We start from the raw sequence: 27,469 nt of genomic DNA, 5'->3' as shown, positions 1-27,469 counted from the left end.
ATTAGCAAAACCTCATGCAAAATAGCCAAGCGACTGATTCACTAACAATTGCTTGGCTATTTCGAATCGGGTTTTACTATTGGCAAACCCGACTGCTGCAGACCTGTCAGTTACCAACAGGTCTGCAGACCTGAGTTACCAACAGGTCTGCAGGTTTTTTGACAGGCCTGCCTGTCTTTTTTATTCATTTTTTTTTCCATGGCACAGATATTTTGCATGTGTTACACACGTAAAATATCTGCCCCATAAAAGAAAAATTAATAAAAGACAGGTAGGCCTGTCAAAAAAATGTGCCCCCACACACCTGGTCCCTCCTGCTCCTAGGCCTCACTCTTCAGGAGCAGGAGGAAGCACGAAGGCCTCCTGCTCCTGCATCCCCGCCGGCCATTGTACAATAGCAGCCTTTGGCCACACCCCAGTACATCATCTGATGCACAGGGAGAGGCCTAAGGCCTTGATTGGCTGAGGTGCCTCGGGCTCCTCCCAGGCTCTAATACTGAAAATGTCTAACAGAAAAAAAAGACAGCAAATTTGGATTCATTTACATCATTTGGTGGGATCAGGCAGAGAATTGCCTATTGCTGAACTACCAACCATCAGGGATCTCCTTAGATATAGGTTGTACTCAGTGGTCTAGTGAGGGTGGGAGGTGCCTGAGGTGGTGCTGCCCCCCCCGTGCCCTTCTCTCCGCCCCCACTCCTTTTGTGCCAGCCTCCCTCTATACTGTTCCTTCATCTCTGCCCCCAGCTCCTTCTGCATCCCCATGCCACATTTGCACCATCTCTTCCCACACCTATACCTCTAAATCTTCGCCTGCATGAGCAGCTTCTCCACCTGCTGCTCATGCTAGTTTTTCATCTGATGTCACTTCCTGGCCCCGTGACCCAGAAGTGATTTCAGAGGGAGCCAGGCCTCGCAAGCAACAGGAGAAGATTTTAAAGAGGTACAGGGGTACGGGGAAGGGAGGGTGTGACTGTGGCATAGGAGAGTGGAGAGGTGCCAGCGCCCTTAACGAGATGGTGCCTGGGGCAGTACACCCCCCTTTACTACGCCACTGGTTGTAATTTAACATCAAGACAGACAAAATTACAGCACCGATGAACTGGTCAATGACCTAATGACTGGATGACTTCCTCAGTGGCACAAAGCAAATCAAAAATTCAGTGATTCTATTATAAACAGCCATGTTAGTATTCAAGCAAAAATGAAATCTATGTGGAAACAAACCAGCAAAGTTTCTGTGAACAGAGCAAAACTAAAGGAAAAGAGAGATTTGAGGAGAAGCTCAACATACCGATGCACATACTTACTTGCAAGCGTGAAATAAAGAGTTGTACTGATATGAGATGCAATTCTGTCTGTGTCAGTGAAATACACATAATTTGTAACTGCAGCAGAGAGAAGAAGACTCCTGTGATTGAGTTAGCCTTTATAAAAAATCAAAGAGAGAAAGTTGGACCAAATCAGATTGGACCAGTCAACCTTCCTGAGACTGGAACACAAAAAGGAGAGGCAAGGAAAAAATGGAAGGAGGTTTAAGAACAACAGAGAATGGAGTGAATAGAAACCCAGCAGAACAAGAAATGATGGCTAGATCTGTGCTTGAAGTGGAACAGGGAGATTTGGATGACACGGTGAAAGAAGCAATGGAGGAAGCTCCTGTTGCTCTAGAGAAAGACATAAAGAGGACCACATATAATACTGTGGTTATAACCAACATAGCCTTTGCCAATTTATACTGGACTGAGGCAGACATCAGAGATTGCTGCTGCTGCCTGGACTGATGTAGGACTCATCGTTCACTTGAAATCTGCTTTGGTGATTGATCACAACAAGGGGAAGAAAGCTCAGGCGAGAATCATGAAAAAATTGAATGTATAGTTTAAGAAGGAACTGCAGCAAAATGGCAACAGTTGCATTTTCTTTGATGGTTGTCATTGATTGATTGATTAATTGATTTTTTTTTTTTTAGCCTGTCATCCCAAAGGAGTCCAGAACTGGTTACAAATCAGGTACTCAAGCATTTTCCTTATCTGTCCTAGCAGGCTCACAATTTATCTAATGTACCTAGAGCAGTGGATGATATCAAGGTCCTGTTCAAGACAGAAGAGAATGGCAAAATATATCCAGGTATGGTGAAATAGGGTCATTACACTGTATGGAGCCAGGAGACAAAAATCCGTGGCATTTTGTTCCTGCTAAAACAACTCAAGAGAAGACTCATACAGAAATAATTTGATTGCATGGCTCTAAAGAAAGAGGAACAGACAAAACTGCACATTTCAACTGTTTGCTGGATGTTAACTAAAATAAAATTATCTGCATTAATGATATTTTAAAGATAATCCTGAGACTACAGATGTAGTTCAGACTATTTGTACGTTCAAATAAATATTACTTATATACAGAATTTGGGGGTTAACACTTAAATGTAATAGGGAATGCACATGAGAAGTTATGGGCAACACCAGCATTTACATGTGTACTTTAGGGACCAACTCGATTGAGATTTACATCATGTGTTAAAGTGATTTATAGCTGGTCAATGAAGGTTACCCGCCACCAAATTTATTAAGATAAGTGCTATTCATTTATTTATATGGATTTACTAATTGTAGTGCTTTTGTGGCGGTGAGGGACTGTGTTTGCTATGATGGTCCCTCCTGTGACTCAAGCTGAGTTTTATTACACGTTGCACTGGGTTAGGGTCTGAGCATTCACCATAAGCACTAAATTTATTATATTATTAACCCTTATGGTCATATATAATTTTTGAATTTATATTGCTGTGATCTTTTTGGGTAATTTAGAGCAGGATGGAACACCTCATCTTCCAATTGAAGCACCCCCTACACCAGGCAATAGAAGGGCACATGGAGTGGTGTGGGGCCACACTCTGCATGCTCACAACCATTGGCTCTTCTAGTCCATTGCCCCAGCACAAGAACTTGATTTCAGAGGGGGAAGGGGCCCAGCAGATCTGACAGCTGCGTATTTGGACCATAGCCCCATCATCACTCCTGTAGAGTGTGTCAATTTTAGGATATTTTATTTTCTCAAACTTTACAAACTGCTAGTGACCAAAGTATGCAGTTTTGCATGCAGAATCTAAAGCTATCTTCAGAAACTGCTTAAAGTGTGATTTACCTACATCAAATCACAGTTGATGTGTAGAAATTAATAGGGCCTTACGATGTGCATGCAAATTAATGCAGACAGCCAATTTGTGCACACCACTTAATTGTTTAACAAACCTAATTGATGCCAATAACTGGCAATTAATACCTCATAATTGACATTAATTTGAAATAATTAGGTCACATGCACAGCTTGGTTGGAGTGTTCTATAAAGTACTGCATGCCAGTTCTAGGGTATGAATCTGAAAAAGGGGTGTGACCATGGGAGGGGAGCAAGATGGCTAAGTGGAAGGCCTGAAAGTAGTGAGTTGCAGTAGTCTAAGCATGAGGTAATGAGAGCGTGGATAAGGGTTTGTTAGTGTGCTCAGAGAGGAATGGTAGGATTTTGGTAATATTATAGAGGAAGAAGCGGCAGGTTTTAGCAATATGTTATACAATTCACTGGTGTGATTCTATAACAGGGGTGTCAAAGTCCCTCCTCAAGGACTGCAATCCAGTTGGGTTTTCAGGTTTTCCCTAATGAATATGCATGAGATCTATTAGCATACAATGAAAACAGTGCATGCAAATAAATCTCATGTATATTCATTGGGAAATCCTGAAAACCCGACTGGATTGCAGCCCTCAAGGAGGGACTTCGACACCCCTGTTCTATAGGGTGCATACACCTGACAGTTGCTCTTGGATGTACTTTCTCTGTGCTTTGTCGCCTCAGCCTCAAGTATTTACAAAGGAGATTTAATCTGTGGATCCCAGTATTATATTGACTCCTGATGCAGGCACTTATGTTCACTGAAACACAGTACTGTGTTACGTCCATGTTATTGTACTAAACTAAACCTTAAGTTTATATACCGCATCCTCTCCATAGAGATGGAGCTTGGCACGGTTTACAGGAACTTAAATATAAGGTAGGAAAAACATAATAAGAGTTAGTGATTATAAAGAGGGAAGTGAGATTTACATTTTTGAGAATAGCCAAGTTTTGAGATGTTTTCGGAATAATTGGAAGGAGCCCAGATTCCGCAGCAGGGCAGGAAGGTGATTCCAAAGCTCAGTGATTTTGAAGAAAAGAGATTTTCCTAATTTTCCAGCATAGATGCCTTTTAGCGAAGGGAAAGATAATTTAAGTTTTGGATGGATCTGGTAGTGGTAGGTCTCTTAGAAGTCCAAGATAGTGGAATTAGAGGAGGAAGAATGTTATGCAAGATCTTGAATGTTAGGCAGGCACACTTAAAGTGAACCCTAGAAATTACTGGAAGCCAGTGAAGTTTTGACAAAAGCGGGGAAACATGATCAAATTTATTTTTGTGAAGTTCAACCTAGCCGCAGTATTTTGGATCTGCTGAAGTCTTTGGAGACATTTCTTGGTTAGATTTAGATAGATGCAGTAGTCCAGCCTGGAAAGAATGATTGATTGTACAAGGACAGCAAAATGTTGTTGGTGGAAGCAGGATCTCACTTTTCTCAACATGTAGAGACTAAAAAAACCAGAGTGTTGAGATGGTCGCTAAATGAAAGTGTAGTCAATAATGACGCTCAAAACTTTGCTTGAGAATTCAATCTGCAGTGTGGGACCAGAAGGTAATGAAATGAGTGTGGATAGCTGATCTAATTTTGGGCCAGGCCAAAGTAATTTTGTTTTGGACTCATTCAGCTTCAGGGCCCAGGATTGGAGTTTCATTATGCATGCTGTTATATTCTCAGTGAGGTTAGTAAGATTTAAATCTATCTCAAGAAGGACAAGGATGTTATCTGCATATGTGTATAGTGTTTCAGTAGGAGATAGTTGGAAAAGTTTCAAGTAGACATATAGATGTTGAAAAGAATAGGTGACAGAGGTGATCTCTGCGGGACTCCACATAATGGCTTCCAAGGAGAAGACATTGTGCCATTCATATTAAAAGTGTATGAGTGAGATCGTAAGAATTTTGAGAACCAGTCTAAGACTATGGAGTCAATGCCTATCTCAGAAAGTTGGTAAATTAAAATATTGTGGTGGACAACATCAAAAGCCGCAGATAGATCGAATTGTAACAGTATAGCAAACTTATTAGAACAGTGTAGTTGTTGAACCTTTGAAATTAATGAGGCCAATAGGGATTTGGTGCTGAAGTTGGGTCTGAAGCCACATTGGCAAGGTAAAAGAATGGAGAATCTCTCTAAATAAGATGAGAGCTGAGTAGATATGATAGACTCTAGCATTTTGGTCAGGAGAGGAATATTCGCTATAGGACGATAGCTAGGCGGTGAAGATGGGTCTAGATTGGCTTTTTTCAGTAATGAGGTTAGGGCAATGTGTCCCATTTCTACAGAAAATATGTCTGATAGTAAGGCAGAGTTTATAAGTCTGGTGAGAGATGAAATAGCCTGTGAGGGAATTTTCTTGTACAGGTAAGAAGGAAACGGGTCCAGGGCACATTTGCAATATCTTAATTTGTGGCACAATTTTGAAGCTTGGGTTTTGGATACTTGCTCAAAGACTGTCCAGGATCTGTCTACTGGGATAGGATTAGTGTCGCAGGGCACCAGAGAATTGTAAGTGACTGCTGAAGGAAAAGAGTTTCTTATAGTAGTAACCTTTTCATTGAAAAATTTTGCTAGGTCATTCGCTGCTGGAGAGGAGGGGAGTATAGAGGAGTCGTTTTTAGAGGTTAAGGAGTGCCAGATGTTAAATAATGTACTGCTTTGGTTATTGGATCTGATGTTTTTATCACCATAGAAATTCTTCCTTGCTTTTTTTAATACTGTGTTATAGAACCTAATACTGTCCCTCCAAGACTGTCTATCTACAGGGGATTTAGATTTTTTCCATTTACGCTCCAGTACTCGGCATTCCTGCTTCAGCTCTCTGTGGTACAGAAGATACCAGGGGGCCTTACGGGAGTAGGAGATGGTCTTAGTAGATAGAGGAGCAAGAGAGCAGTAGGTAGTCTCAGAGAGGTTTACCCAGTTGTGCCAGTTGGCTTCTGGGGCATTAGGCTTAGAACAGAAGAAAAACTAATTAAGAAATTGGGTCCAGAACTGTTCTCTTGCAATTTTTTTCTGGAAGATAATAGATTTAGAGGCATGGGGTTGAACCCCAAGGTGAGTCATGAAATGGGGAGACAGAAGGTACCTAAAAAGTGGTCAGACCAAGGGACTTGTTCCCAACGAACACCTTCGGCTGAAGTTTTGTAATCAGTAAGGTCAATGAAACTGATGATGTCTAGAGTGTGCCCTTTTCATGAGTTGGAGAGGACTCAGAAGAGGGAAAGTCCAGAGAAGTGAGAAAGTTGTTGAATTCAATCGCATCCTTACTAGTGTTATTGTCTAGGTGGAAATTAAGATCACCAATAATCAGTAATCTTTGAAATTTCAGGAAAGCGCTTGTTATGTCTCAAAAACGAGTTTGGAGGATTTATTCCAAGGGATTGGTGGACGATATAGTAATAGAATGCCCAATGGGTGATAGTGGAGCTCATCATTGACTGTAGCTAGCATATATTCTAGTGATGTGTTGCTACCTTTTCAAGGAGCTGTCAAAGAATGATTTGTAGAGAAGTGCCAGGCCTCCTCCTTTCCAGCAATTTGTGGAAGAGTAGAGGCCTTGATAACCATGGGAACAGAGTTCATTTTGTGTAAATAAATCATCTTTTGCGATCCATGATTCCATAATGCACAGGAATTCAGGATCAAAATCCCATAGTAGATCATTTAATATTTGGATCTTGTTGCATCCCAGATTGAAATAAACAAGAATTTTCTTCATCTCACTTGCAGAGCGCTTATTGTTCGTTCCCACTGGCTTCTTTGCCATCTCAACAGCAGACCATGGACTTTTCCTCCAGGAGCTTGTCCAAACCTTTTTTTTTTTAACCAGCTACATTAACCGCTCTTACTACATCCTCTGGCAACGTGTTCAAGAGCTTAACTATTCTCTGAATGAAAAAATATTTCCTCTTATTGGTTTTAAAAGTATTATTCTGTAACCTAGTCTTTGTAAATCTTGATGCAGTAAAAAATAAATCTACTTGTACCCGTTCTACACCACTGAGGATTTTGAAGACTTCAATCATATGTTAACTATAATAGTCACCTTTACAATGTAGTTCCCTTTTTCACCTATTCTAGAGCTTCCTAAGTCTTCCTGATGAATCACGGCTAACCATAGAAGACTGTTCCACTTCTGACACTAGGAATCATAAAATCTAGAGACTGCAGGCCTTACTTATCAGTTCTGGGATCCTTGAATCATAAAATATTCTTTCTGGACAGTGCTGGATATCTGAAGAATTATTTCTACCCAACCTTATGGTCATTATTAGATTTAAAACCCTCAGATTCTGGAAGCCTTGAGGAGAAATCATTAAAAATCAAAATGTTAAAGTTGCAGTATTTCATTACTGTATTTTCCAAGCGGAGGTAAAATGATGCATTAACATACCATTTTACCAAGGCTAAATTACTGTGAGATTCACTGGACTGTGGTGCCCAAGTAACCCAGTTTAATGAATCTCATGGTAATTTCCAATTACAACAATGTAATGTATAATAGTAAACCTCATCCTGGCAATGTCAGCTTCAAAGAGGTCTCAAGGTAAATCACAAGCCTTCTTAGTCCCCCGTCAGCAAATCATTGGTGGTTCACAGCCACTCTCCCAACTCCCCTTGCATATCCATCCAGATCTAATTGCAAAATAAAACTAAATACCCTCCCTCTTAAGTTAAACCTCACCAGTCTGGTCAGAAGGCCTACCTCTTTGTAATACATTTGCTCCTTCAAACTTCCTGCTGAGAACCCAAAAAGGTTTATATTAAAATCCTTGACTGTCTAATGGGGACAGGAGCATGCCCACTTTTGCTTAACTAATGCATTATTTTAAAATGGAGCAGACTGACTCTAAGCATTCCTTCGTCCCCCATGTGCACTGGAAAGATTGCCTAGTGATACACAAGATAAACACTTAGGATCCTTATACAGAAAGAGGATGAAATCAAAATAAAACTTAGCAGTGCTTAGACAGCAGCACCAGGAGCAGCACCAGGCCAGTGCCAGGTAGACTTCTATGGTCTATAAACTGAAAATAGGAAGCACAGATCAAGAGCAAGTGTGCACATTTCATTCACATTCAGTGACTATGGCCACCTTGTTGTGTAGACTGGATGGACAGTGTGGAGTTTTATCTGCAGTCATTACTATGTTCAAGAAGCTAGTGTCAGCTACTGCCTTTTTCCAACCCTTCCTGCTCCACAGCATCTGCAGAAACATAGGCTGTTTAAACACAGGCTTCAACAGCCCTCACAGAGAAAACTACATTGTGAGTAAGGTGGCAATAGACTTTCTGGAAGCAAGGATTGTAGGAATCAAGAGACATAAAAGACTGGCGAGGTAAATGCTCCAATGCTCATAGGAATTCTATGAAAGTCAGAGCATTTACCACGCAGTCCCATGCTAAAAACCTCTAGCGCAGCTTGATAAAAGGAGCCATAAATTCAGCGAATGATGCCAACTTTTGATGCTGCAAAAAAAAAAAAAAATTACATGCTGAGCACTTTACTACAGTATACTTTGGAGGAAAGGCGGGTGAGGGGAGATATGATAGAGACGTTTAAATACCTACGTAATGTAAATGTGCATGAGTCAAATCTTTTTCATTTGAAAGGAAACTCTGCAATGAGAGGGCGATGCAGTTAATAGGTGATAGGCTCCGGCGTAATCTAAGGAAATACTTTTTTACGGAAACGGTGGTAGATGCATGGAACAGTCTCCCAGAAGAGGTGGTAGAGACAGAGACTGTGTCTGAATTCATAAGGGCTTGGGATAGGCACGTGGGATCTCTCAGAGAAAGAAAGAGGTAATGGTTACTGTGGATGGGCAGACTAGATGGGCCATTTGGCCTTTAGCTGAAGTCATGTTTCTATGTTTCTTTCTCTAAGTAGCACTCTGAGTTGAGAATTATTTGCAGGATAGTGTGTAGTGCCATGATCGGCATTCAACTATTAGGTGCAAGGATTTACATCAGCTGAACCCTTGTACAATATAAATTCCCAAATCTAAATTATGTGTGGATCCCCAAAATTCTGTAATAGTGTGAGCATCTTTGATGAACTCCCCTGACCCACCCAGGCGTCTCCTATGGTCATGATCCCCTTTTCAGTGGCCCACACATTTGTATAAAACAGCACTTAGCAAGATGCATGCACAGATCTATTGGATGTAGTCGGTTATACGAGAGTAAATCAGAAAGTAAAGGCAAAATACATTTAATGGCTTTAATAGAAATAACTGTGAGCAATTGAACATATCACTTTTCCACATAGAACCCATGCATGACGACACATTTGTTGAATCGTTCAACTAGCTTCTGCATTCCCGCAGACAAGAAGATTTTCGGCTTCTCCCGGAGACAGGTGAGTACCACTTCTTTTACTTCATCATCAGAGGTGAATCTGCGACCTCGCAGTATCTCCTTCAGTGGACCAAAGATGTGATAACCACTGGGTTCTAGATCCTGGCTGTAAGGAGGATGTGGCAGATGTTCAAACTCAAGCTGTTGCACCGTCTCTTCTGTTCCTTCTGCTGTGTGAGGGCATACATTGTCATGGTGCAGCAAGACTGTTTTGGACAACATTCCTCTTCTTTTGCTGCAAATTGTAGGTTTAAGTTAATTTTACAGCAATGCACAGTAATTTCCACTGTTCACTGCCACTGTTCACTGCCTGTGCACTTGGAAATGCGCCAGAATAGGCCCCTTCATGTCCACAGGTTTTACTCCCTCTGCCCAAAGAAAGCACACTTCTGCACGTTGTCCATCGATGGTGCAATTTTGCAATGGAGTTTCCATGCTTCTGACCTCATGGCTGCCACACGACTAAAAGGATGAGCGCTGCACTGTGCGTGGACAAACTATCCAACAGACCATGTACGAGTCCATATGTTGCATTTTGCTAGCTCTTTTCTGTTTATCGCATAATTTAACTATTGTCTTTAATTTTTGATTCACCTCATAGGCTCTTTACTCAAGTAAATTGTAACCATGCCCAAATTTGAGCACACAGTTTTAAGTGCAATTTATAGAATTCTCCTGTATATGGCCTTTGTGGCAGAGGGAGAGAGAATAGCAGTAAGACCTGCAATGTCTTAATAGTAGGCAGACATAAATCAGCAGACTGAGTAGCCAAATACTCCTTTTTTTTCTGACATCTGTTAGAAGATGCATGAGATACCCTTCCAGTACAACTAGGATGCACAAAATTGGCATCTGATTTCAAAAACACATTGGAAAAACCACATGGGACCCATAGTGGTACAGAGCAAGGAAATGCTACAGACAAGTAAAGTTGAAAAATAGGTAGATAAGACTGTTATCATGGCTCTTCAGGGTAAAGCTAAAAAGGCTTAGTCAGCATCTACATGCATGGTTATTTGTTGAATCCTTGCTAGTGGATTTTTAGTTACCTGGAAGTAAGCAAGCTTTTTAAACTATATTCCTAGAGATGGATAGGGTGTATTTTGGAGCCATCAGTGAAAGTTATACAAGTATATTTTAGTTTATACAAAGTGTAGTGTAGTTGTCATATTTTCCCCTCCCTTTTACTAAGCCGCAGTAAAGGTTTTTACTGTGGCCTGGAGCGCTAAATGCTACGACATTGCTCCAGCGCATTAATTGGCACATTAATCAATTAAAATGCATGCACAAATAGGGCACATGCCAAATTTGCAAACATGGAGCTAGAGAAAGACACGGGGACAAATGTGTCCCCATCCCAGCAGGAACTCAATTTCCCCATCCCGTCCCCGTGAGTTTTGTCACTGTCGCTGTCCCTGCCACTTCCTGTAAGCTCTGCCTTAACTGCACAAGCCTCAAATGCTTATGATTTTAAAGTGTTTGAGGCTTAGGTAGATGGAGATTGAGCTTGCAGGAATGGGGCAGAGACAGGAAAAGAACTCACAGGGACAGGATGGGAAAATGAGTTACCAGGGGAATGGGAAAACTTTGTCCCCATTTCATTCTCTACATGGGGCCCCTTTTATCAAGCTGTGCTAGAGGTTTTTAACGTGAGCCAGTGAGGTAAGAACATAAGCATTGCCTCTGCCAGGTCAGACCAGGGGTCCATCGTGTCCAGCAGTCCGCTCCCGCGGCGGCCCCCCAGGTCCATTACCTGTAAGTGATCCTTTACCTAAATCATGTATTCCCTATTCATTTAGTGTCCTGTATAGTTACCCTCTATCTGTATTCTTCAATCCCCTTCACCTTCAGGAAATCATCCAATCCCTTTTTGAAACCCAATATCGTACTCTGTCCTATCACCTCTTCTGGAAGCGCATTCCAGGTGTCCACCACCCTTTGAGTGAAGAAGAACTTCCTAGCATTCGTTTTGAATCTGTCTCCTTTCAATTTTTCTGAATGCCTTCTTGTTTTTGTTGTCCCCGCTAGTCTGAAGAATCTGTCCCTCTCTACCTTCTCTATGCCTTTCATGATCTTATAAGTCTGTATCATGTCCCCTCTAAGTCTCCGCTTTCCAGGGTAAAGAGCCCCAGCTTGTCCAACCTTTCAGCATATGAAAGGTTCTCCATGCCCTTTATCATCCTTGTTGCTCTCCTCTGGACTCTCTCGAGTATCGCCATATCCTTCTTAAGGTATGGCGACCAGTATTGGACACAGTACTCCAGATGCGGGCGCACAATCGCTCGGTACAGTGGTAGGATAACTTCCTTCATTCTGGTAGTGATACCCTTTTTGATAATGCCCAACATTGCATTGGAGCACTTACCTTGCCGGCTAACACTAAAAACCTGTAGTGTAGCTTGATAAAAGAGGGGATAATTTATAGTGTTATGGTTTTTTTTTTTAATTCAGAGGTTAGTGTAAAACAATTTTGCTGGCTAACTGGTTAGCCCAGGAATGCCTAATTTCCACCCCTGACATACCACCTCTAAAAAAAAAAAAAAAAAAAAAAGGGCAATTTTTTTAGCACAGGACTAGCGTGCACATTATGAAGTTATTGCAGGTACTTGAGCACATCTCATGGCATTCTATTTTTAACTGCAATAGTTATGCATTAGCACCCAAAACAGCTCAGTAAAAGGACCCCATAGTTTCCTGGAGTATAATTCAAAATGGAAATAATCATGTACGTTTACTTTAAAATCTGGTAAATTCATCAAAGAGAAACATATGTTGTGACTCCTGATGCAGATGGTTACAATGAAACTTGGCACCTTGTTGAGTCCTTTTTCGAACTCCTACTGACTTTGGAAATTTGTTTTACATAGACCTGTTGCAAAGTTTATAATTTTTTTTATTTTTTTTTTAAAGGCCATTTGCTGTTCTTTGACTAAGGTTTCCTTTTTTCTATTTTAGGTTTGTTCAACCCTACTTCTTTTTCTTCTGCATTTATTTCATAGGAGGAATTTTCTCTCCTTTTTGGTTTTTAATTTATTCTACTTATGCACATAATTATCAAATTACTCCAAAATATGCAAACACAATGGGCTCCTTTTACTAAGGTTCATGCTAACAGTGGCCCTCTTTTACTAAGCCGCGGTAGAGGTTTCTACCACAACCTGGAGCGCTAAATGTTCCAACACTGCTCCAATGATCATAGGAATTCTATAAGTGGCAGAGCACTGGCAGAGCATTTAAACTAAACTAAACCTTAAGTTTATATACCGCATCCTCTCCATAATTATAAAGTTCGGCACGGTTTACAAGAGCTTAATATAGAAAGGAACAGCATAATGGGGTTGGAGGATGAGTATAGAGGGGAAGATAGCATTACATTTTTGTGAATAGCCTAGGCCACGTTAGAAACCTCTACTGGGGCTTAGTAAAAGAGGGCCAATGTGCATTTTGCCCGGATTCTGTATAGGGCACCCAGTCTCAGAAGCCGCCGAAGAAGCTTTTGGGAATCGCACATGGGCATCCTATACAGAATCATCCTAAGCTGTCTAACCACCACAGCCCTTTAACTGGTGCCCATGTAACAGGCGCCAGTTATAGAATCATTTTGCTGCTCAGCTGATCGGGCAAGAGTATCTCCCTTCTGTGATCAGTTAAGCAGCCATGTTAGGGAATCTCCTGTGAAAACGACTGGCATGAGGGATGCCCACTCCCTCTTGCGGGACCCCCAAAGCCGGCGCCCCACTCATGAATGTCTGTGGCTGGAGGAGTGCCCAATTCCTCCCGATGCCACCTCACTGACACATCCCCTGGCAGGAGGGATGCCAAATCCCTCCTGCCAGAACCCCCACCACTCCCGCCAAAGATTGGCAGCAGGATGGATGCCCAATCTCTTCTTTTGGACCCCCCCACCAAAGTTCAGCAGCAGGAGGGATGCCCAGTCCCTCCTTCCAGGACCACCTGAAGCTGGCCTTTCCACCTCCAAATGTCCACGGCAGCAGGAGTGCCCTGCTGACACATCCCCCATCAGGAGGGATGCCAAATCTCTCCTGCCGGACCACCCTACTCCCCGCCAATGAATGGCAGCAGGAGGGATGCCCAATCCCTCCTGCCAGAACCCACCCACCCTCCACCATATATTGATGGCAAGAGACATGTCCAATCCCTCCTGCCAGACTCCTTACCCCTGCCAAAGCTCAGCAGCAAGAGGGATGCCCAGTCCCTCCTTCCGGAACCACCTCTCAAAAGGTAGCACACCCGGACCCCCCAAGCCTACCCCAACCCATTCTGGGATGCGCTGGGAGTAGCCTAAGATTCCGATTGGCCATATCCCTTAGGCCATATGCACCTCCCTAGGCTCGTAGAGGCATCTACCTACCTTTTTGATATAGCCTTCAATCCTAAACCCTACTCCTCTGCCCACCAACCCAGCCAGCTGATTAACCGTTCCCCTTAATTGTATCCATGAGATTCTGTTTGTCTGTCTTATCTGTTTAGATTGTAAGCTCTTTTGAGCTGGGACTATTTTCTTCTTTTTTGTGACTCTGTACAGCGCTGCGTACATCTGGTAGTGCTATAGATATCATTAATAATAATAATAGTAGCAGTAGTAGTACAATGTAGGAGGCCTGCCTTGGGGTGTTTTTTAAAAAATGTGAGTCCCAATTGGCTGATAGACAGCGGTAGGCCGCCTAAAATCAGGACATCTTTATAGAATTTATCCCATAGTGCATGCTAGTCCTTAGTGCATGCTAAATCCATTAGCACACCTTGTATGCAGATCACATGTAATGATATTGGTGAGTTTTATGCAGCCTAAATTGTGTGCAGGTTTTGCAGCCAGATGCCCTATTGAAAATGTACCCATACATCTTCTCCAATTCAATCTTTCAGTTTATATACCAGATCATCCTCTAGACCAGGGGTGTCAAAGTCCCTCCTCGAGGGCCGCAATCCAGTTGGGTTTTCAGGATTTCTCCAATGAATATTGTCACACAGCTATCCCCTGCTCTGATGTGCCGAATCCTGACCTGTCAGCTTGGTTTCCCCAGGAAAGAGGAAGACTTTTCAGGTAAAACAGACCTAGGCACCTGCCTAGTCTGCCAGGCTACACTTGCCAAAAAGGAGACACAATTCAGGTATGTTCAAATTCACATACTTAGGCTTTATTGAACAGGGGATCTGAATACTTTCAGCCACCCCCATGAAATGCAAAAATTAAGCATAAAACAAAAATAGCATATAGTTGTCAGAATGGTTTGAGCATTCAGTTGAGTATGGCATACAGTTCCAGTTCCCTGGACTTTCTCTGTTTTAAAGGTAGTCCTCTTCACCAGGGTTCAAAAAAACAGAAATGCCATGAAAATAAACTTCCAAACAATGAAAACAAACTGCATAACCAAGCAGATAAATGAAGTAGCAAACTTTAAAAATAAAGTTCCAAGCTTCCCAGCTAACCTAGCTGGGTAATGTGTCTAGTTTCCAGAGCAGACTCCTAGGCTCATTAGCATCAGCTGAACTTCCCAACCGACGGAGCACAGCAGGATAAGCTGTTAGCTTTACTGAGACTTTAACATAGAAGCTTCACACTATCAAAGATACAGTTCCTTTAGCAAACACTGACTTTTGGGCAGTCCCAGAGTGAAAAGGAGAGGTTTTCCTTCTTTCCCTAATCAAGGCCAGCTGGGCTCAGGTTACAGAGAACCAGCACATAAACACAGCTTTGCATCACTTCCCCTCATGGACTAACCTCCATTCCCTCTGGGTTATAGTCAGCTTCCAGAAGCAATTCGGTGGTGTATATTGCTTCAGCCTTCTCAGCAGCAGCTGGGGTCAGGCTTGGGAAGTCCTCTGCTATCTCTATGTCCTCGCTATTGTGGAATTGAGGAGAGAGACTTCTCTCCTCATCTGCTTGTTTGCTATGCTACTAGTCGTGCCTTTGCCTTGATTCCTCAGTTTCACCTCCGTTCCTGCCCTCCTCTCTGTGATTCAGGGCTCTACTTTTTACGTGTGTCATAGCCCCACCCCTTTCTCCTAGGAGCAGGGGGGGTTGGACAGGAAATCCCTAGGGAAATAACTCTGGTTTCTCCTAGGCTGATAATGTGCATACCTTGCAGGACTAGGTCTTCACTTCTCAGTAAAAGTCCTATCAGGCTTTCTGATGACCTTATTCTGATATGGCATTCTCTGCTGTATATTCTTAGGTTTAAACCTTTCCTGCTCTATCTCACTGTCTGAGGGGTAGTCAGACAATTCCATATCCTTACTTTTAACCTGGTCTACTCTCCTGACCAGGGACCGTGCTCTGCTTTTATCCATTACAGGGACAAAGGTTTGTCCCAATATGCATGACATCTATTAGCATACAATGAAAGCAGTGCATGCAAATGGATCTCATACATATTCATTGGGGCAATCCTGAAAACCTGACTGGATTGTGTCCCTCGAGGAGGGACATTGACACCCCTGCTCTAGACAATAGAGGCTCGACTTGGTTTACATAAGGAGAGGTTGTTCTTAGAATAAAAACAGAAATAAATTCCCCAAACAGTACTTATACATTTTAATATATTCCTTTTTATATACTGTTACCAGAATTTAATTATTGTATATCATTTATCATTGTAACATAATTTTCTTAAGATTTTTCTAACTTTTCAAACTCACTTTATTTTTCAAACTATATATGATTTATGAGTACCGATAGCTACAGAGACAGCTCTGAGATTAGCATTATAACCTATCCCACTTCACCTCAGGAATAGTTATTTCTGAAATGCACTGTCACAGAGAAGTGGAATTACAACACATATTGGGCAGTTCTGACACTTACTTTTAAAGTGATTTGCTCGATTAGAAAAAAAGAACTTCAAGAGAAACCAAATAAGCTTCAATCATTGGGATATTTTTTTTATCTAAAATATGTCTAAGGTAGTTAAGCAGCATTTCCTACTGACACCATAATGAATAATTTTTGTTTGTTTTTATCAAATAGCATGTGGTAAAGCCTTTACTTAAGACTGCCTGTCAAAACAAGCTTCCTAGTTACTAGGATTACTTATCATAGTGAAAATACCAAGTACATTGTCAGGACGACAAAACTTCATATATGATTCCTGTATACACCTGCCTACCCTGAACACAAAAGACCACCTACTTAACACAATTGTCCAATATGGTGTACAATGTTGAATACAAAATATTACAATATATAATTTATACAACAAAACTATACAATTTAAAAAATGAAAAGAAACAGACATATAAAATTCCTCCAGCATAATCTACTTAAAGTATAATTTTAATATTCCAATCTCATAGCAAAATCCTATCAGAATCAGACTTGGGTCCCCCAGGAATTTAACCTTGACCTAGATTAAAACTCCTTCACCCCCCATCTAAAATAAACCAGCAGTAGAGCCCAGCCTAAACACACATAAAAACACCTGGTTCCCCTTCCTTCCATTCACTGTAATCATAATATAGGGATTACTAGAATGCTGGGTGCCTAAACACCATAGTATGCAACCCAAAATGGGTGAGGATAGGTCATGGGAGGGGCATGTATGGATTGTGGCATTCTGAAATGTGCAACACGCATAATAGGAGGTGGTAAGTAGTTCCTCATTAACTGCAAAAGGGATGATTAATGCATATTATTTATATTGCTCTAATTGTAAAATGCCTTCATGCCCATATGCGACCTATAATACACCCCATGCAAAAAAGCACTCAATGTGTGGTTTACTGCTCACTAACTGCAAAACTACCTCAAAGGCCCTTAACACCATTTACTAAAGCTTAGCATGTGCTAACAGACATTAGCATGTGTTAAATGCTGCATGTCCAATTATCCCTTCTACTACCCAAGTAACATTTCTTATAACATTTATTTATAAATGTTTCAATATGTATACAAAAGAAAATAATAAACATAAAGCAAACATCAACAAATATAAGCGGCTGAATTACTAATTGATATGAAGCTCAGATTATACTAAAATTGAGAGCAATATGGGCCAAATGTTATAAACGGTGTCCCGATTGTAGGCGGTGATAGGCATCCCACCACTGTCCAACCAGCCAATTGGGATACACGTTTTCTTTAAAAAAGCAAACAAACAAGGTAGGCTGCCTACACTAGGGATGCATAAGTTCGCACAAGGCTGGGCAGGGGTTTGGTTTCACCCAGAAGTTGCCTTAGGCGAGCTTAAGCAGCCCTAGGTGTCTCCCTAGGGCCACAGTAGGTGCCTGAAATGTAGGTCATTGAAATTCAAGCTGTTTTCAGTATTATCACTGACCAAAAAATCTCCCTCATAACAACCCCAGGCTTAAAAATGAAAACTGCTGGCCAGGTGCACAATTAAGGAATTATCTCAAGACAGGACTCTTCCTATCCACAGCAACTCCATCACCATCTCCTCACTCCCTATCTCAAGATGGGATTCTTCTTATCCACAGCAATGAATGGTACTTTTTATTAATGAGCTAGATCAGTGTTAAGGCTCACGGGAGAAGGAGGATATGACGTTGGATATTACATCATTAAAATGGAAGTATTTAAGACTGTGTGTAATCTGTGTCCCGCTGCCCAAGACTGCTGGCAGAGGTGGCGATGTGCATGAAGGAATTATAAATTTCTCTACTGAAGCAGCCAAAATTATTGGCAAAACAAGGTCTCTTGTTGGGAGTGAGGGGACGTTAATGGAGTTGCTGTGGATAAGAAGAGTCTCATCTTGAGATAAGTCCTTAATTGTGCCCTGACTGGCAGTTTGCATTTTTAAGCCTGGGGTTGTTATTAGTGAGGGGTATTTTTGCCAGTGATAATACTGAAAACAGCTTGAATCTCTACTTTGTTAAATTCTGTTACATTAGTATGAGGCTTTTTTCTCCCTTTAAATAACATTTATGAACTGGATTTAGAATGTAAAGCTGATCAGTGGCTACAAGAGATCATTGATATCTGTGTCATGCAGAATGTTTATTTTGTTTGATTCAATTCCCTCTTTAACATATAGCGCACCCCCCTCTCCCTCCAATTTGATCTACTCTATCATTGCAATATCATTTGTACCCAGCTAACACAGTGTCCCATTGATTGTCCTCTTTCCACCATGTCTCTGAGATGCCTGTTATATCTACCTCATCATACAGTGCTATATACTTTAACTCTCTTACTTTATTTTTTAGACTTCTAGCATTTGTATACAGACACTTCAAATTGTGTTTTTTCCTTGTATCTATAGGCTGCTGAGCAAATGACAGGGATAATTTGACATCTTTATTCTACTTCCCTCTTAAACACTCTTGGCTTTCTTTCAACATTTTGAAACCTCTCTATTGAGACTCCCTAAATGTTCTGATTCAACAGTGTCCTTCAAGGATACTCCACACCAAACCATCTGCTCCTGGGTGACTTGGCTTTCCCCTGCCCCCGCCCCATCTTAGTTTAAAAGCTGCTCGATCTCCTTTTAAAATGTTAGTGCCAGCATCCTGCTTCTATACCAGTTAAGGTGGAGTCCATCCTTTCAGAATAGGCTCCCCCTTTCCCAGAAGGTAGCCCAGTTCCTATGGGAACAAGATTCTATCTATACTACAATATTAACCAGTTCTAAAGTTTGTCTTTCTTTTTTTTTTAATGCAGACTAAGCCAGACCCTTCATTATTTTTTTTAAAGTTCCATACATGTGTGAAATGTGCCCCAAATCATTTTCTTTTACTTCAGCATTAAGCATAACGTGCATATTTTAATTAGTTTGATATAGCCTTTGCATGTTAAAAGATCTTCTTTTGGATGGTTGAAAGTTATTCTGGAAATTGTCACTTAACCTACAGTATCAAGAATAAATGATTCAGTGGTTTATTGTAGCATTTAAGACATTTCATTCTGGAAGTAAATGGGAAAATAATATTAATTCATTACTAAGCTTATTTATTTAGTAATTATAAAGGAAGCAAAATAATGAAAATCTCTCAAAATGTGCTTTTATATTACTTTTCTCTAACTAATCAGCAATTACTGTTTCATATTATTATTGCATTTTAAGGCAAGTAAGTAAAATACAAAATCACAGAGTATCTAGAGCCTACTTAAGGAAGTCTTAGTCACCGATAAAAAGATAAGCCATATACAATATAATTCTTGTCAAGTCTCAAATAATCCATTATGAAAATTCTATTATAGAAAGGCTATGCCCAGAGAAAGATTGCACAAACATATTGGGTCCTAGGATTTCTTTTTCCACTGACCAATGGGATATCAAATTGGAATTTATTAACCATCTTTATGAAGAGGCAATGTAACACAAGTACAGCTTCACAAAAATCAAATCAGCCTATTCTTTAAAAAATTCAGCATCAGATGTTAATCCAAGAAGGCATTAAACACTTAGGGGTTCTTTTACTAAGGCACGCTAACCGATTTAGCACACACTAATGATTAGCATGTGCTAAATGTTAACGCGTCCATAGAACTGGCCTAGTTCAATATTTAATATTATTTTCTGATTCTAAATCTTCTGTGTTCATCCCACGCTTCTTTGAACTCAGTCACAGTTTTACTCTCCACCACCTCTCTCGGGAGCGCATTCCAGGCATCCACTACCCTCTCCATAAAGTAGAATTTCCTAACATTGTCCCTGAATCTACCACCCCTCAACCTCAAATTATGTCCTCTGGTTTTACCATTTTCCTTTCTCTGGAAAAGATTTTGTTCTACGTTAATACCCTTCAAGTATTTGAACGTCTGAATCATATCTCCCCTGTCTCTCCTTTCCTCTAGGGTATACATATTCAGGGCTTCCAGTCTCTCCTCATACGTCTTCTGGCACAAGCCTCCTATCATTTCGTCGCCCTCCTCTGGGCCGCCTCAAGTCTTCTTATGTCTTTCGCCAGATACGGTCTCCAAAACTGAACACAATACTCCAAGTGGGGCCTCACCAATGACCTGTACAGGGGCATCAACACCTTCTTCCTTCTACTGACTACGCCTCTCTTTATACAGCCCAGAATCCTTCGGGCAGCAGCCACTGCCTTGTCACACTGTTTTTTCGCCTTTAGATCTTCGGACACTATCACCCCAAGGTCCCTCTCCCCGTCCGTGCATATCAGCTTCTCTCCTCCCAGCATATACGGTTCCTTCCTATTATTAATCCCCAAATGCATTACTCTGCATTTCTTTGCATTGAATTTTAGTTGCCAGGCATTAGACCATTCCTCTAACTTTTGCAGATCCTTTTTCATGTTTTCCACTCCCTCTTCGGTGTCTACTCTGTTACAAATCTTGGTATCATCTGCAAAAAGGCACACTTTTCCTTCTAACCCTTCAGCAATGTCACTCACATACATATTGAACAGGATTGGCCCCAGCACCGAACCCTGAGGGACTCCACTAGTCACCTTTCCTTCCTTCGAGTGACTTCCATTAACCACCACCCTCTGGCGTCTGTCCGACAGCCAGTTTCTGACCCAGTTCACCACTTTGGGTCCTAACTTCAGCCCTTCAAGTTTGTTCAACAGCCTCCTATGAGGAACTGTATCAAAGGCTTTGCTGAAATCCAAGTAAATTACATCTAGCATATGTCCACGATCCAGCTCTCTGGTCACCCAATCAAAAAATTCAATCAGGTTCGTTTGGCACGATTTACCTTTTGTAAAGCCATGTTGCCTCGGATCCTGTAACCCATTAGATTCAAGGAAGTACACTATCCTTTCTTTCAGCAACACTTCCATTATTTTTCCAACAACTGAAGTGAGGCTCACTGGCCTGTAGTTTCCTGCTTCATCCCTGTGACCACTTTTATGAATAGGGACCACATCCGCTCTCCTCTAATCCCCAGGAATCACTCCTGTCTCCAGAGATTTGTTGAACAAATCTTTAATATAACATAATATAACAAGGTGGTGGCTGTAGCCAGAAGGATGCTAGATTGCATAGAGAGAGGCATATACAGTAGAAGTAAAGAGGAGTTAATGCTTTTGTACAAGTCATTGGTGAAGCTCCATTTGGGGAATTATGTTCAGTTTTAGAGGATGCATCTTGTTAAGAACATCAAATGATTTGAGGCGGTTCAGCGGAAAATGATATGAGCTTATACCAAAAGATGTATGAGAAGAGACTTGAAGACCTCAATATGTAAACCCTAGAACAGTGGTTCTCAAACCTGTCCTACGAGACCCCCAGCCAGTCGGGTTTTCAAAATATCCCTAATGAATATGCATGAGAGAGATTTGCATATATGTGACAGATATGCAACTCTGTCCTATACATATTCACTAATTCATTAAAAAGAGTTTGCTAAATATTAATGACAATTTACAATAAACATATTTTTTTAAGTGAAAATTTAATTATAAAATAATTAACTAACATACGATACTCATTGGGATCTTTTTACTAAGGCACGCTAGCCGTTTTAGCACCCGCTAAATATTAGTGCACGCTAAACGCTAACACGTCCAATCTATGGACATGTTAGTGTATAGCATGCACTAATATTTAGCATGCGCTAAAACGGCTAGCGCGCCTTAGTAAAAGGACCCCATTGTTACTACTCATAAATACATACACCCAATGTCCTTGTGTCCAAAATGCAAGTAGTTTATCACAGCCTTAAATTCCTGTTCAAAAGATATAGGGCTCCTTTTACAAAGCCGCGTTAGCGGTTTAACGCGTATAATAGCGCACGCTAAACTGCCGGCCGCGCTAGCTGCTACCGCCTCCTCTTGAGCAGACGGTAGTTTTTCATATAGCGTGACGGTTAGCGTGTAATAAAAAGTCGCGTACGATAAAGCCGCTAACACGGCTTCATAAAAAGGAGCCCTTAGTCTTAACTGCTTTGTAATCTTATGATGTTGTATTCTTAAACTGTTTAGTTCAGGGAAGAATAATTTTTAATCTTTACAAAAATCCATCAATGGCCTCCAAACATCCTTAAATTTGTTATAATTCCCTTTTTGGACAGCTAACGCCCTTTCCATTTTATATATAGAATTTCACCAGAAACAATAATTAAGATCCCTCCAGTTTTTCCAATTATAAGTGACCTGTTGATGGCAATCCCAGTTAAAATTAACAATAATTATTATTAGATGATATTTGTTAAAAATGATGTTTGTTAAAAATTATTCTTCCCTGAACTAAACAGTTTAAGAAAATAATGGGGGGGGGGGAGTATTTTTTTATTATTATTTTTTGTATTATAATAGAAAAATATATTTTTCATATTATATAAGGAAGGAGGATATTATTATATTTTATAAGGGTTATTTATAAGATGTCAAGTGTATTTGAAAGTGAAATTGATAGTTGTATTTATTGTACTTGATTTAAGATATGAAATGAATAAAGTATTTAAAAAAAATGATGTTGTATTGATGACAAAAAAGCATCTTCTGTTAGTCAGTTCTATTAACTGTCTTCACAAGAATCAAGAATATGGAAAATCTCTCTCAAATTCTCTCTCAACACCAGTTTGTGTTTTGCCAAATGTTGTGTTTATTATAAATTGTTATTGATATTTAACAGACCCTTTTTTGATGAATTCTTGAAATAAGAGGCTGTATATTTTTGCAATAACTAATTGTTTTTTTATTGGTGTATCAAGATACATATTCACTAAGGAGTTCATGTGTTGTGGTTTCAGTTGGGATACTTAGAAGCAATAGAAACATAAGAACATAAGAGTTGCCTCTGCTGAGGCAGACCATAGGTCCATCCCACCCAGCGGTCCGCACCCGCGGCGGCCCATCAGGCCCATTGCCTGAGCAGTGGTCCCTGACTAATTTTATAGCTTACCATTTAAATCTATCCCTATAATCTACCTCTATTCTTATCTATACTCTTCTATCCCTTTGTCCTCCAAGTACCTATCCAAAGCTTCTTTGAAGCCCTGTAGCGTGCTCCTGCTTATCACATCCTCCAGCAGCGCATTCCATGGAAAGGGTGGTGACTGCCTGGAATGCCTTCCTTTGGGAGGTTGTAAAGACAAAAATGGTGTCAGAATTCAAAAATACTTGGCATATAAACACAGAGAATCACTATATGAAAAAGGATGGAATCCAATTACAGCAAAACTGGAGTGAGCTGTTGATGGAACCAGCAGAGACTAGGTGAGAAAGGGCCCCCCATCAGAGAAAATATATAATATGAAAAAGAGCAGTGCTTTTGCAAATACTGTGAAATGTTAGAGCAGAACTTAATCCTTAAGAATGGAATGTTGTGCTTGCAGCCTTGACTGTCTCTGAAAATGAAATGTTATGTTTATAGTTTCATTCCTTTGTGCCCTGATAAGAAAAATAGAACTGCTTGTTTATGAAATTACAACTTTGTTGTTTGTAGGAAATAATATGACCAAAGGTTTATTAAGCAGTGTAGGGAACTAAGAATTGAAAGGACACGGCCTTTAGATGCAGAATTGGTGATGGGTAATCAGGATCAAATATGCTTTATTATGTAACATACTAGTGGTGAGTTTTGACTACGCTATCACAGCTGATCACATTTAGTTCTGGTGCCTGTGTTTTGGGTTTTCCTACAGGGTAATGGTCTTTTCTTGACATGAAAATGGCCTGACTAATGACATATTGTATCAGATGACATGTTGATTGATAACAGCTTGTGCAATTTTGATCTAATTCTTAATAAAAGGTACAAAGCTGGCAGAGAATTCTGTGAGACAGACCTGAGAATTTAGTTGCACCCTGGGTTGTTTGTGTTGCTGCAGGGATCATGGAACTGATAGCTGCTTCAGAGTTTGGGAAGTAAGACCAATGCTTAACAGACTTCTATGTTTTGGGTCCCATAAATGCAAAACCATCAAGGTCAAGGCTGGAATGGGCTTTGTCAGCAACTCCAGTAGTTGGGAAGTAGGACCAGTGCTGGGCAGACTTCTACAATCTGTGCCTCATAATTGGCAGGAAGACCAAAATTAAGTATACCAGTGTTTAGCCATGAAGAAGTGGAACCTGTGCAGCATGCCAGATTCAATTCCGGCTTCCTTGTTGGGCAGACTGGATGAACCATACAGTCTGCCGACACTTACTATGTTAACATACTACACCATTATTCCCTTTACATACTTCTCTGAACCCACACTAATTGCATTCCAATCCAGACTAATATACCCCCTATCATAAACCAAACCTAAATATTAGATTGTCACCATCAGCTTCAATCATTTCTGAGTCTAAATTCCTCCTCTCATTCCCATTGTAGAGTCCTGTGTTTATCCTTAAGCCCTTATCCAGTTTATGATTCATAACTTTCCCATTCAATTCCTGAATTCATTATCTCCCCCTCCCCCACTCTTCTACTCAGTCCGAGTCCCTTTCTTTACCTAAAGGGGTATTGGGACTAGAGAATGACACGGGGAAAAAAATCTATCCCCATCACTGCTCTGTCCCTGGACCACCGTCCCCTTCACCACCCCATCCCCGCCATCCCCTTCACCACCCCTTCTCCACCCCCCATCCCCTTTACTGCCCCGTCCCAGTCCCCGCCATCCCCTTCACCGCCCCATCCCCATCACATCCATAAAAGCCTCAGCACTGCAATATTTAGCTTATTCCTTCCTTATAAATTAAAGTTCTGGCTGCTTAACTAGAGCAAGAGATGTTCAGTTGGCAGGGCTTTGTTTATAAATTTTTATCAACAGAACTAATATACTACTTTATCCTAAAGCAAAAAAAAAAAAAAAAAATTTCTACCTTTGTTGTCTGGTTTCTGCTTTCCTCATCTTCTCATTCAATTCCTTCCATCCACTGTCTTTCTTCTCTCTGCATCTTCCATTTGCTCTATTACTATGCCTCTCCCTTCCCCCCCTCCCAAATTGGTCTGGTACCCATCTTCTTCCCTCCACTCTCCCCATAGTCTGGCAGCTTTGTCTTCTTCCCTGTCGGCATCTACTCCCCACTCTTTCTTCCCCATTTCCCTTCAGTGTCTTCACCCAATCTCTCTTCCCCATTTGCCTTCAGTGTCTTCTCCCCACTGTCTTGCACATATCCTTTCAGTGTCTTCTCCCTACTCTCTCTTCCCCATTTCCCTTCAGCGTCTTCTCCCCACTCTCTCTTCCCCATTTCCCTACAGCGTCTTCTACCAATCTCTCTTCCCCATTTCCCTTCAGCATCTTCTCCCCACTCTCTGTTCTCCATTTCCCTTAAGCGTCTTTTCCCAATCTCTCTTCCCCATTTCCCTTCAGCATCTTCTCCCCACTCTCTCTTCCCCATTTCCCTTCAGTGTCTTCTCCCCACTGTCTTCCCCATGTCCTTTCAGCGTCTTCTCTCTACTCTGTCTTCCCCATTTCCCTTCAGCATCTTCTCCCCACTCTCTCTTCCCCATTTCCCTTCAGTGTCTTCTCCCCACTGTCTTCCCCATGTCCTTTCAGTGTCTTCTCCCCACTCTCTCTTCCCCATTTCTCTTCAGCATCTTCTCCCCACTCTCTCTTCCCCATTTCCCTTCAGTGTCTTCTCCCCACTGTCTTCCCCATGTCCTTTCAGCGTCTTCTCCCTACTCTGTCTTCCCCATTTCCCTTCAGTGTCTTCTCCCCACTCTCTCTTCCCCATTTCCCTTCAGCGTCTTCTCCCAATCTCTCTTCCCCATTTCCCTTCAGCGTTTTCTCCCCACTCTGCCTTCCCCATTTTTTCCCTTCATCGTCTTCTGCCCACTCTGTCTTCCACATTTCCCTTCAGCGTCTTCTCCCGACTCTCTGTTCCCCATTTCCCTTCCGTGTCTTCTCCCCACTCTCTATTCTCCATTTCCCTTCAGCGTCTTCTCCCAATCTCTCTTCCCCATTTCCCTTCAGTCTTCTCCCCACTCTGTCTTCCCCATTTCCCTTCAGTGTCTTCTCCTCACTGTCTTCCCCATGTCCTTTCAGCGTCTTCTCCCCACTGTCTTCCCCATTTCCCTTCAGCATCTGTTCCTCTCCAACCCACCTTTCCTCCCTTTCTCCCTCCCTGCATCTTACCTTTATGACTCTCTCCCTGCAGCGAGAACACCTCTTAGTCACTTCCGCTATGCACCCGTGCCCCCCGGTCCGACAGGCAGAAGGAGTGTTTCCTGCTTGCAGTGCACAACTGTGCCGACAAACCTCCCTGCCCCTTTTCTTCGTGGCCGGCAATTTCTAAATTGCTTTCCTATGAGCAGCTGGAGCATTGAAGTTGCATATGGCTGCTGGAAAGGTCATCTCTGATGCAACTTCTGGTTGCGTCAGAGATGACCTTTATGGCAGCCACACGTAGCTTTAATGCTCCAGCTGCTCGTAGGAAAGCAATTTAGAAATCGCCGGCTATGAAGGTAAGGGGCAGGGAGGGAGTAGGTTGAAGTTTGGACTGGGCAGTGGCGGCGGAAGCAGCAGTAATCAGTAAGGAGGGAGGGAGTGCGATAGGTAACTGCTCGCATTTCCTCCCTTAACAGCAGGGACAAGGCCATTCACTGCTCCACAGGGCGGTGAATGGCCTTGTCCCCCTAGCCATGGTGAACACAGTTTTTCCCCCACCATTTTGGCAGGTTACCCACGGCTAACAGCCACCTTGTTATTCTCTAATTAGTACTTCTTGTTAAGTGGGTCAATTATGCTAATTTTGAGCTTTTCTATAATTTTTAGTTTGAGCCTGTTGGGCTGTAAATTAACACCACAGCACAGAAAAATCAGACAAGACACTGTAGCTGAACTGTACTTTGGGAACTATCTTTTACTGGCCTTGAGGATTTGCAAGATGATCAATAAGGCAGGAATTGTAGAAAGATTTATGGATGACTAATCAGTTACATAAACAAATACATGCCTGTTTGTCAGATGCTAGGGAAAACCATAATCTCCTTACCCAAGGTTCTTTATTTTGCCAGTTTATACTAAGAATAGAGACCAAGGCTATGTGAAATACTTTATTAGAAATATAAAAATATAATTCATAAGCCAGCAGTAAATAATAAACTAATTATTTGTTCA

Source organism: Geotrypetes seraphini, chromosome 1 (genome assembly GCF_902459505.1).
Source record: "Geotrypetes seraphini chromosome 1, aGeoSer1.1, whole genome shotgun sequence".
Taxonomy (NCBI): domain Eukaryota; kingdom Metazoa; phylum Chordata; class Amphibia; order Gymnophiona; family Dermophiidae; genus Geotrypetes; species Geotrypetes seraphini.
The sequence above is the reverse complement of the archived record's forward strand: the minus strand, read 5'-3'. Positions refer to the sequence as shown.